At 46.5% G+C, this 7,500-nt stretch overlaps 2 protein-coding genes across 2 annotated transcripts in view; one reads left to right on the top strand and one right to left on the bottom strand.

The window, feature by feature from the left end:
* LOC113824765 (translation initiation factor IF-2) overlaps positions 1-1,670 on the bottom strand; it is a 31,447-nt gene extending 29,777 nt beyond the window's left edge. Inside the window, exon 1 of the mRNA XM_070134573.1 lies at positions 1,486-1,670. The gene's annotated coding sequence lies outside the window, so the exon portion shown is untranslated. The remainder of the gene's footprint in view (positions 1-1,485) is intronic.
* The window catches only part of LOC138865183 (osteocalcin 2-like), a 19,300-nt gene that overhangs the window by 5,239 nt on the left and 6,561 nt on the right, over positions 1-7,500 (top strand). The window lies entirely within an intron of this gene.

Below are 7,500 nucleotides of genomic sequence, written 5' to 3'. Positions count from 1 at the left end.
CAACAGTCTTGTCTATCCCTCAACACTTCCTCAGTCAAAAAAAAAGCATGCCCTCAACACCGCCACCAATGCCACATAGCAACAGGAGAACCCCCAACAGTCTTGTCTATCCCCAACACTCTGTCCCCACCCTCCTTCCCCCTTTCCCCGCCCTCCTCCTCCCCCCTTTCCCCTTCTCCCTGCCCTCTACCAATGGCCAGCTCTTCGGTGTCCATTTCACCCCTTCGGAGCGGCCATTCCTCCGGTGTCCTGAGTCCCCACGCTGCAACTTATGCGGGAGAGTGAGGGGGGCGGTGGGGGGGGGGGTATGTGATGTGGTGGAAGGAGGGAGGGAGGGATGGGATGGGATGGGATGGGATGGGATGGGATGGGATGGGATGGGATGGGATGGGATGGGATGGGATGGGATGGGATGGGATGGGATGGGATGGGATGGTGGGTGGGTGGGTGGGTTTATGGGAGGGAGGAAAGAGGGTAGTTGGAAGGAAGGTTTTGAGGGATGGAGGGAGAGAGGGAGGTTGGAAAGGAGGGAGGGAGGGAGAGAGAGGGAGACTGCAGCCGCGTTGTTGATTGGCCTCACGCAACGCTCAAATGCCACGCCGAATGACATCACGAGCGCGCGTGGAGGGGGAGAGGGAGGGGGCTGGGGGTAGAGACACGTAATTACGTCATGGTGATGTAGATTCTAAATTTGGAGAGAGAGAAAGAGTGAAGGAATATGACTCTGATGAACCTTGATGCGTATGACACCCACGCGCATACAGCACCCGCCGAGGCACGGCTGCAGCGCGTGCGTTCGCAGAAGGCATGTCGCAAGCACTCAGGGTCGAAGCCAGCTCGGTCACCTTGCATATCAGTGGACGCAACTAAACTCTGCAATGAGCACCTGTCTGCCCAGCCTCTACGCATACACACACGCGCGCACACGTACACACACACATACACACGCGCGCACACGTACACACACACATACACACGCGCGCACACGTACACACACACATACACACGCGCGCACACGTACACACAGACACACACACATACACACGCGCGCACACGTACACACAGACACACACACATACACACGCGCGCACACGTACACAGAGACACACACAAACACTTACATACACACACACATACATACACACACACACACACACACACACACACACACACCTTCCTTGCCGATCCTATGCATACACGCTCTCCTCAATTTATAGTTCATTATCATACGTCAGTCAAGTGCATCGCCTCCGGGAGCGATCAAATTGCAAGCTTTTATATCACCGCGTAATAATGCAATGCCTTCGAGTGGAGGATAAAATATTATTGGTTATGAGACAGCCGGTTTACATGAGGAGACAGTCGCACGCTCTTGTCACTTTGTCCGTGTGAAATTTGAGCAGCAGTAGATTCCACTAAAGTAAACAAGTTGCGATATTCAATAAACATGTGTATAGATATGACAAAAGACCACAATCTACTCACCATAACCCCCAAAAGAACCGCATCCTCGAACCACAATCAAAATCCTCTCGCACAGGCAATGTCACCGTGATCACAACACTCCGCGCGCGCACTTCACTGATCACCATCAACAACAGGAGCGCGACGCCTTCCGCACCACGACGCGACTTGAACACTATCGCCACTACACTGTCGACACCCTCGGCTCCACGCGGCTTCCCCTCCCCCTCTAACCCCCCCCCCTTCCTCACTACCCAGGTGACGCCCCTCCCTCCCCCTCGCACCCGCTATCACCCTCGCCATTTTTACGCATGATCCCCTCATTGCCCTGGACTGCTCCTTCCCCTGTAGTCTCGCTATCGTTGTCTCCCGGACTCTCCCTTTTTCTTCTGCTGCAATCTCTCTCTCTCTCTCTCTCTCTCTCTCTCTCTCTCTCTCTCTCTCTCTCTCTCTCTCTCTCTCTCCCTCTCTCTCTCTCTCTCTCTCTCTCTCTCTCTCTCTCTCTCTCTCTCCTCTCCTTCTCCTTCTCCTTCTCCTTCTCCTTCTCCTTCCTTCTCCTTCTCCTCCTCCTCCTCCTCCTCTCCTCCTCCTCCCTCCTCCTCCTCCTCCTCGTCCTCCTTCTCCTTCTTCTCCTTCTCCTTCTTCTCCTTCTCCTTCTCCTTCTCCTTCTCCTTCTCCTTCTCCTTCCTCCTTCTCCTTCTCCCTTCTCTCCTTCCCTCTCCCTCTCCTCCCTTCTTCCTCCTTCTTCTTCTTCTTCTTCTTCTTCTTCTTCTTCTTCTTCTTCTTCTTCTTCTTCTTCTTCTTGTCCTGCTCCTCCTCCTCCTCCTCCTTCTCCTTCTCCTTCTCCTTCTCCTTCTCCTTCTCCTTCTCCTTCTCCTTCTCCTTCTCCTTCTCCTTCTCCTTCTCCTTCTCCTTCTCCTTCTCCTTCTCCTTCTCCTTCTCCTTCTCCCCCTTCTCCTTCCCCTCCCCCTTCTTCCCTTTCTTCTTCTTCTCCTCTCTCTCTCTAAATAATAAAAATAAAAAATAAATATGTTATCTAAAAACATTACTATTCACGTTAATAAGAGCAATGTGTACTAGTGTTTGTTTCCACTCAAATAAACACCCTAATAACTATTTTTATTTCCTAATGGGCTTAATTTTGATAATATCCTACCATATCATGTTTATAAAAGGTTATTTGACATTTTAAACAACTTAAAAAAACAAAAACGGTACCATTTTCAAATTAAAATTCATTACTGTTTTCCTGAAATAGACAGGGTAACATTTCTTGCACGCGAAGACAGCAAAGTAGAAATATTTACATACATGTGCTACCTGCTTGTTTTGACCTCACATGACCCGCGCGGCTTGACCTCTGACCTGGTTTCTTTTCTTTCCCCTTTGACCTTTCCTGCAAACCACAAACACTGACCATTGGAATATCATTTTGGATCACATGGAAATACTTAACATTTGCATATTCCCGATACAAATGATACCATAATTCTTAATAAGGTGAACGTTTTATACCAGGGGGGGGGGGGGATGTAGACTCCAAATGTTTTTAACAAATATGATAGACATGCATGCGAACAGGGGGTTTTGGCACCTCAGTCGAATTAGGGCCTATTTGCCTCTTCTTACTTTCTTAAGCCTATAATGAGTTCTAAATTCTTAGGCCGCTTTTCTTACGTTTTTTTTCTGCACGGGAGATTTCTGAATATTTCTTTGCATGTTTTTTTTTCGCTTATTTCTAGAGATTTTCTTTCTATATTTGATTTATTCTATAAAATGTTTCGAGTGTTTGGCGTGCGTGGTTTATCTTCTTCCGCTCTCCGTTCCTCTTTCTTTCTTTCCATCCCCTGTTTATTACTGCACTCTCTGTTTCTCCTCCTCCTCCTCTTCCTTCTCTCTCTCTCTCTCTCTCTCTCTCTCTCTCTCTCTCTCTCTCTCTCTCTCTCTCTCTCCTCTCTCTCTCTCTCTCTCTCTCTCTCTCTCTCCATGACTACGGCCACCACCCTCTCCCTTATATCCTCTTTATCCCACAGCCATCTGTGCCTCTCACCTTCCCCTTCACCCTCACCTCCTTACACTATCCATCCCTTCTCCCTCCCCCTTACCTTCCTTTTCCTCTTCCCTGCCTTCTCCCTCTCTCTCTCTTCCCACGGTCTCATTTCTCTCTCTCCCTCGCCCACCGTCATCCCCTCTCTTCCCCTTTCATTTCCTCTCATGGATTTTCCCCTCACTCGCTTCCTGTAATTGGTTAACCTCTTCCCCCTTCTCCCGTTTCCCTACTCCTGTTCCTCTGCGCTCTCTTTCTCCCATTTCCCTTGTTTTCTTTAATTCCCCATTTCATTATCCTATTTTCCTCGCCCTTTACTTTGCTTTCTTCACTCCTTTCCTTCGTCTTCCCTGTCCAATACCATTTCTTTTTTCTCCTCTCCTCTTTCCCTCCTTTGCTATCTAAGTTCTCCTCTCCTCTTCCCTTCGTCTACCCTCTTCTTCACCCCTCTATTCCCGTCCGTTACTCCTAGTTCCCTTCACTTCATCACCCCTCTGTCCCTACTTCTTTTCCTTTCCTCTCTTCCCTTCCTCTTACTCTTCGCTCAGCTCCTAGACCTCGTCCTTTTCCCTCTTTTGCGCCCCTAGTCTTCCCCTAGCCTCCTCCTCTTCCTCTCTATCCTCTTCGTTCTGCTCCTACTTCTCTTCCTGTCCTCTCCTCACTCCCCTAGCTCTCCTTTCCGTTCTGCTCCTACTCCTCACTCCCCCCTCCTCTCCCCCTCTCCCCTCTCCCCCTTCCTCGTCCTGTCCTCTTCGTTCTGCACTACCTCATCCACTCCTCTCTCCTCATCACCCCTTCCTCTCCCCCTCTCCCTCTCCCTCTCCCCCTTCCTCGTCCTGTCCTCTTCGTTCTGCACCTACTCCTCATCCACTCCTCTCCTCACCACCCCTTCCTCTCCCCCTCTCCCCCTTCCTCGTCCTGTCCTCTTCGTTCTGTACCTACTCCTCATCCACTCCTCTCCTCTCCCCCTCTCCCCTCTCCTCCCTCCCCCCTCCTTCCCCTCGGCGTGTCATCTCCTCCTCGGCCTCAGTCCTGACACACACTGACCGCACTTATCACGGCTCCGGACACGCGAGCTCTTTCCGTGAGATGTGCCCCGCGTCTGTCCGCTTTCTGGGCCGCTCCTTGTGTTTAGGATTGTCGCGTCATCCTTGGTCTGCACGGCTGATGTCTCTGTTTTGTTTTGGTTTTGGTTTTTGGCTTTTGCTGCCTCTTGTCTTTTTTATGTTGTTTGTTTGGGGGGGGGGGGGTATGTTTTTAGTTATGCTTGTTATTGTTTGTTATTTTTGTTTGTTTTTTATTTATTTTGTGTTTGTTTTTTGTTTTTGTTTCTTCGTTTGGGGCTTGGTCTGTCTTTATTTTTATTTTCCTTTCCTTCTTTCTCTATCTTTCTGTCTTTCTCCGTCTCTTTCTTCTCTTCATCTTGTCTCTCTCGTCTCTCTCTCCCTCTCTCTCTCTCTCTCTCTCTCTCTCTTTCTTCTCTGTTTCTTTCTTTTTCTTTCTTTCTTGTTTCTTTCTTTCTTTCTCCTTCCTCTTCTTCCTCTCTCTCTTTCTCCTTCTTTCTTTCCTTTCCTTTTTTCTTCCTTCTTCTTTCTTTCTTCTTTCTTTCTTTCTTCTTTTTCTCCTTTCTTCTTCCTTTCCTTTCTTTCCTTTCCTTTCTTTCTTCTCTTTCTTTCTTTCTTTCTTCCTTTCTTTCTCTTTCTTTCTTTCTTTCTTTTTTTCTTTCTTCTTTCTTTCCTTTCTTTCTTTCTTCCTTTTTCCTTTCTTTCTTCTTTCTTTCTTTCTTTGTTTCCTTTCTTTTTCTTCCTTTCTTTCTTTCTTTCTTCTTTCTCTCTTCTTTCTCTTTCCCTTTCTTTCTTCCGTTCTTTCTTTAATTTTCTTCTTCCTTTCTTTCTTTCTTTCTTTCTCTCTTTTCTTTCTTTTTCTTTCTTTTCTTTGTCTTCTTTCTTTCTTTTTCTTCTTTCTTCTTTCCTGCTTCTTTCTTTCTTTCCTTCTTTCTTTCTTTTTCTTCCTCTTTTTCTTTCTTTCTTTCCTTTCTTTCTTTTCTTTCTTTTTCTCTTTTTCTTCCTTCTTTCTTCCTTCTTTCTCTCTTTCTTTCTTCCTCTCTATCTCCTCTCAAAAACCCCTCTCTCTCACCCTTCTCTTCTCTCTCACCCTTCTCTTCTTTTTCTTTCTTTCTTCTGTTTCTTTCTTCTCCTTTCTTCTTTCTTTCTTTCTTTCCTTTTTCTTTCCTTTCTTTCTTTCTTTTTCTTTTTCTTTCTTTTCTTCTGTTTTCTTTCTTTCTTTATTTTTTTCTTTCTTTCTTCTTTTTCCTTTCTTTCTTTCTGTTTCTTTCTTTCTTTCTTTCTTTCTTTCTTTCTTTCTTTCTTTCTTCTCTTTCTTTCTTTGTTTCTTTCTTTCTTCCTTCTTTCTTTCTTTCTTTCTTTCTTTCTTTCCTTTCTTTCCTGCTGTTTCTTCTTTCTTTCTTTCTTCTTTGCTCTTTCTTTCTTTCCTCTTTCTTTCTTTCTCTTTCTTTTTCCTTTCCTTTCTCTTTCTTTCTTTCTTTCTTTCCTTTTCTTTCTTTCTTTCCTCTCTTCTTTCTCTCTCTCTGTTTTCTCTCTCTCTGAAATCTCTCTTTCCTCTTTTTCTTTCCTTTCTTCCTCTCTTTCTTTCCTTTCTTTCTCTTTCTTTTTCCTCTTTCCTCTTCTCTCTTTCTTCTTCTTTTATCCTCTCTCTCTTTCTTCAACTCTCTTTCTCCCTCTTTCCTCTTTCCCTTTCTCTCTCTCTTTCTTCTCTCTCTCTCTCTCTCTCTATTCTCCCCCTCTCTTTCTTCTTTCTTCTTTCTTTCTCTTTCTTCAATTCTCTTCTTTCTCTTCTCTCTAATTTTCTTTCTTCCACCTTTCTTTCCACTTTCTCCAATTTTCTCTCCCACTTTCTCTTCTCAATTCTCTTCTCTTCTCTCCCCAATTCTCTCTCTCTCTCTCCCACCCTCTCAAATCAATCTTCCTCTCTCTCCCACCCCTCTCTCTCTCCCTCTCTCCACCTTCTCTTTCCCACTCCCTCTCTCCCTTTCTCCACCTCTCTTTCTTCTCCACTTTCTCTTTCTTTCTTTCTTCCTAATTTCTCTCTTCTCTTTCCACCCCCTCTTCTTCTTTCTCTCAATTTCTTCTTCTCTCCCACCCTCTCTTCCAATTTTCCACCCTCTCTCTCTCTCTCTCTCCCAATTCTCTTCTCTCCCACCCCTCTCTCTCTCTCTCCCACCCTCTTCTCTCTCTCTCCCACCTCTTCTCTCCCACTTTCCTTCTCTCCCAATTCTCTTCCTCTCTCTCTCTCTCCCACCCTCTCTCTCTCTCCACCCCTCTCTCTCTCTCTCCCACCCCCTCTCTCTCTCTCCACCCCTCTCTAACCTCCTCCCACCCCTCCCACCCCCTCTCTCTCTCTCTCCCACCCCTCTCTCTCTCTCCCACCCTCTCTCTCTCCCACCCCTCTCTCTCTCTCTCTCACCCTCTCTCCCACCCCTCTCTCTCTCTCTCTCTCCTCTGTTCCTCTCTTCTTCTCCACTTTCTTTCTCTCTCCACCCTCTCTCTCTTTCTCCCACCCTCTCTCTCCCACCCCCTCCACTCTCTCTTCTCCACCCTCTCTTCTTCTCTCCCACCCCTCTCCCTTTCTTTCTTCACCCTCTCTTCTCTTCTCCCACCCCTCTGTCTTCTCTCTCTCTCCCCAATTTTCTCTTCCTCTGACTTTCTCTCCCACCCTCTTTCCTTTCTTTCTCAATTTCTCTCTCTCTCTTTCTTCTCTTCTCCTGACTCCTCTTCTTCTCTCTCTTCTCCCAATTCTCTTTCTTTCCATCTTCTTTCTTTCTTTCCACTCTCTTTCTTTCTTTCTTCCGTCTTCTTCTTTCTTCTGACTTTCTTCTTTCTCTTCTCTCATCTCTTTCCTTTTTCCTCTTCTCCCACCCTCCTTTCTTCTCTTTCCACTTCCTCTCTCTCTCTCTCACCCCTCTCTTCTCT

Source organism: Penaeus vannamei, chromosome 20 (assembly GCF_042767895.1).
Source record: "Penaeus vannamei isolate JL-2024 chromosome 20, ASM4276789v1, whole genome shotgun sequence".
Taxonomy (NCBI): domain Eukaryota; kingdom Metazoa; phylum Arthropoda; class Malacostraca; order Decapoda; family Penaeidae; genus Penaeus; species Penaeus vannamei.
This window is presented reverse-complemented; position numbering and strand designations above follow the sequence as displayed.